At 41.4% G+C, this 4,717-nt stretch overlaps 1 pseudogene; it reads left to right on the top strand.

The window, feature by feature from the left end:
• LOC109377208 (transcription factor A, mitochondrial-like) overlaps window positions 1–4,717 on the top strand; it is a 44,398-nt pseudogene that overhangs the window by 38,300 nt on the left and 1,381 nt on the right.

The raw sequence follows: 4,717 nt of genomic DNA, 5'->3' as shown, positions 1-4,717 counted from the left end.
AACAGAATTATCGTAATATGTCCAAAACTCACTTATTTAAAGAAAATAAAACAATCTAAGAAGGGGTGTCAGATCTTTTATCCTACTGGGGGCATCCAAAGGGGAATTTAAATTTTTCAAAACATAAAGCAGCATCTGTTTCTCAGCCAGAGCTTCAAGATTTGTCCCAATAGCAGTGTGATAGGCATGTCAGATACTGAGGTGCAGCCGGCTCCCAACACTCAAAGGAGAAACTTGTATTTCTGTATTTTTTCTTAAGTTAAGAGAGGCTTCTACAAAACCTATCTGCCATCTCAGGTCAAAACTAATACCAAAATAATTGGGAGTTAGAGGTTGCAGATTTCATAACGAAGAACTTTCTGACAAAAGTAAACTGTCTAAACAATGGAATGGGCTGCTTGTGAAGTTGTTATTCAGAGGCTGAATGACACAAGCCAGGGAGTTGTAGAAGGGACAATAGGTGAGATGCTAGAAAAAACTGGTGGTTCCTAAATGCTTATATATGAATCAGCTTATCACCCCCTAGGGAACTTATTAAAAACATACATACCTGGGCCCCAGTGCAAAGATTTCAGAGGCAGGAGTATGTAATCTATACTTTTGATAAATCCTTTATGTGATTTTGATGTGCTGCTAGATTCAGGAATCCATGGATTAGATAATTGCTAAGATCCCTGCCAAAACCTAAAATATATATATACTGGTTTCTTCTTTCTCTGTATTTAAAAGGATTTAATGATTACCAGAGAGCAAGCGGGGAGGGAGTGGTAGTCGAGGGTAAAGAGGGTCAAATATATGGTGATAGAAGGAGAACTGACTCTGGGTGGTGAACACACAATGCAATATATAGATGATGTATTATAGAATTGTACACTGATTTCTGAAGATATCAGGGGGAGGTGGGTTTTCTGTTAAAGGGGGACTTCAAAGGGTAGAAAACTGTGGTGAGAGGGCAAGATGTAGGATATTCTCCTTAGTTACTCAGGTTCCAGAAACCTCAAAGGAAACTGATACATGCTGGTTAAACTCATGATGGCCATATACCTATTTATCCACTTACAATGGATAAATTTGCACTTTCCTTATGGATTTTAGGATCAGCTTGTAAGTTTCTACAAAGAAGCCAGCTGGGATTCTAGTAGAGGTTGCATTGAATCTGTAGATCAATTTGGAGTGCATTGCCATTTCAATAATATTAAGTCTTCTGCTCCATGAACATGGGATTTCTTTCCGTTATTTAGATCCTCTTTAATTTCTTTCAATATTTTGTTGTCTTTAAGATTTGTTGTTTTAAGTTTTGTGCTACTTTCTAAAATTTATTCCTAAATATTTTATTCTTTTTGATGCTATTGTAAATGCAGTTTTTTCTTATTTTCATTTTCAGATCCTGTCTTGCAATTTATTTGTTGAAGAAACCATGTTGTTTTCTGTAGAGTTCCACTCCCCAACATCCTCACTCTAAATCCAAGTCTGAATGTTCTACCCTACATCTTTGTGATGTTATTTAATATCTTTGTCTGTGTATTGTACTAAAAATTCATATTTATATCTAGAGGTTTGATCAGGTTCAAATTCTATTCTTTGGCAAAAATACCTCATAGGTACTGCTTTATTTTCCCATTAAGAGTCATATGATATTTGGTTATCACTCTTTTTGTAATGTTAACAGACACTGATGACCATTGCCTAAATCCATTAATTCATTAACAGTTGTGAAATTCTATAATTCCTTCTTAATTTATTAGCTGGAATCTTATACAAAAACAACATTTTCCTCACTATTTGGTTACACAAAGAAAGAATGTGTATAACAAAAGCAGGTTAAATGTTTGATTCATTATTTTATTTACCAAATTCAAAATAATGAGCTAGTTTCCTAGCTTTCTCCAACTTGACCAATTATATTTTTAAGTATCATTATGAACTCATATATTCAAACATATTTGATATATTTCAATCCGTTGTAATTATTGTATTTACATGCTCAAATTGCTTCATGTTTGGCCCCTGAGAGTCTCTTCAATTTAGTTCTCAAGTCCTTTTCACACAACCCTAGTAATCTCCCTGTATAGGGAAAACGCCAATCATAAATCCAGATTGTTACCTGTGCTCCGACTCATCAGCTATATATCAGAGGTTCCTATGATCTCCTCCCCCTTGGATTCCATTATTTGCTAGAACAGCTCACAGAACTCAGAGAAACACTTATGTTTACCAGTAAAAGACACGATAAAAGATACAGATGAATAGCCAGATGAAGAGGTACATAGCAGGAGGTCTGGCAGTGACCTGAAAGTGGGAGCTTCTGTCCCTGTGGAGTCGGGGTGTATCACTCTCTCAGTATGTGGATGTGTTCCCCAAACTGGAAGCTCTCTAAATCCCATACTTTTGGGATATTTATGGAGGCTTCCTAATGTAGGCATGATCAGCCGGCCGAGTGGCTCAGTTGGTTAAGAGCTCACTCAAGAGTGTGAGCTCTGCGCAACAGGGTCGCCGGTTCAATTCCCAGCCTGAGCTGAGCTGCCACTGAGCTGCCAACGGGTGGCAGGATGGCTCAGCTAAAAAAACAAAGAACAACAACTAATGTAGGCATGATCAGTCATTCACTCCATTTTCAGCTCTTCTCCCTTCTCTAGAAAAGTAAGGGGTGGGGCTGAAAAGTCCAAGCTTCTAATTATGGCTTGGTCTTCCTGGTGACCAGCTCCCATCCAGGAGCTATCCAAGAGCCACCCAAAGTTGCCTCGTTAGAACAAAAGCCTATCCTATCACCTAGGAAATTCCAAGGGATTTAGAAGCCCTGTGTCAGGAACCCGGGTCAAAGACCAAATATTAGAACATAAGAGATAGTGCCTTGTGAGTGGTGGGCATGCTAGCGAACTCAGGAGGGTTGTCTGCGAGTTCAAGTTGTCATTGTTGGATTGTTCTATTGTGCCAAAGGGTTCTACATGATTGGGACCCAGTCACTGCCTTGTGGCAGAACAATGGTACTTCTTTAGGGTGGGGCGCATGGGGCATGCTGAGTGCACTGGGAAAGCCTGGAGCAGCTCTCTGTGCAGACTGTGGGAGTTGACTGAGCTGTCCCTTCAGTTCTACATTTGTACTGAAATGGTTTCCATCCACCTTGAGTAGTTATCCAAAGAACCCTATGACTTCGTACGTTCTATTTTAAAGCTCAGAGCCCAGATGCAAAAAATTCAGATCTGGAACCATACATGAACTTCATTTCTTTAGCATGCATATTGCTTTAATCCAAGCTAGCTTTGTTTATCCTGATAGAACTGTAACTCACTTGCATTCTTTCCCCAGATCCTCCTATCTATACATATATTGTACATCCACTCCTTTTAATCATTAAGCCCTTAGGACATTAAGTTCTGGTAAACATCAAACACTTAAGAATAAAGTTTCAGGTCTATCAATCATGACCAATATACAATAACGAAACCTCAAACTAGAATAAGGTTTTAGTCAAAGATAACACTTTGGGCCTGGCCGAGTGGTGCGATGGTTAGGAGCTGGCTTGGGATGCCAGAGGGCCCCGGTTCGGATCCCACATGTGAGGGCCAGTGACACTGCCCTCCACAGCTAAGATGCTGGACAACAGCTCAACCTGGAGCTGGGCTGCTGTGAGACGCCGGCGATGGTGTAGGCTGCAGCTCCTGTGGCACTGGGTTGCCATGGGCTACTGTATCTAGCCAGCAGCCAGCGTGAGCGGCCTGCAGCTGCAGTGAACGGCTGTCCAGAAGCTGGCGACTGATCTGCCTCACCTGGGAAGAGTGCAATGATGGTGCCAAGTTGGGCCAGTGGGGCAACGTCCTCCACAACTAGACTGAAGAACAAAAGGACAGCAACTTCTCTGTTCCCCTTCCCCCAATTCCCCAGCGCTGTTCCCATAAACTCAATTCCCCAATAAAAAAAAAATTTAAAAAAAAAGATTACACTTTGGCCTCACTTATGTTTCAGCTCCAGACTCATGAAAGCACAGACCACGTCCCCTGGGAACCAAACCAAACAATGCTATGACTGACACCAGGACCTGAAGCCATAATCAGTTGCTCCCTGCCTTAGCCCTGACCAAACAGTAGAGCCCATGACCCAAACACCTATAATAACCATGATTAATGATTTTTCCCTTATATAACCTAGACACTAGAAGCCATCAGGGAGCCAGGTTTTTGAGAGCACTAGCTCACCTGTGTCTCCAGGCTTGGTGCCAACTCCTTAAATAAACCTTTACTTTCTTTGCTGCAAACTCCTGCTCGTGTTTTCCTTTGGCTTGGACACGCGCAGGCAGGTGGACCCCTTGAGCCTGCAGTAACAGAACCAATTTTAAAAATCGCCAAGCTATGGAGAGATCTTCTTGATTCAGAGAAAAATATATATGAAGATGCATATAAAGCAGACTAGCAGGCATACAAAGAAGAGCTAAGCAGAATTCAAAAACCACTAACTCCAAGTCAAATAGTAACTTTGGAAAAAGAAATCATGCAAAAACGTTTAAAAAAGAAAGTGAGGAGAAAGGAAAATGGCCGCGGTAAGGAAGTCACTGAATTAGCTCGCGCAAACCACGGCAGCGAAAACACAACTCTGCGGGACACGCTGAGCAGCAAAGGGACTCCCACGCGGACTACTTAGAGGCTCTACAGCAGGGTCCAGCGAAAGCAGCACAAGAATCACCACACCCAAAGACCAACTTCAGATAAAACCAGAACATTAC

Source organism: Hipposideros armiger, unplaced genomic scaffold (genome assembly GCF_001890085.2).
Source record: "Hipposideros armiger isolate ML-2016 unplaced genomic scaffold, ASM189008v1 scaffold_1322, whole genome shotgun sequence".
In the NCBI taxonomy this organism is placed as follows: Eukaryota; Metazoa; Chordata; class Mammalia; order Chiroptera; family Hipposideridae; genus Hipposideros; species Hipposideros armiger.
The sequence above is the reverse complement of the archived record's forward strand: the minus strand, read 5'-3'. Positions and strand labels throughout refer to the sequence as shown.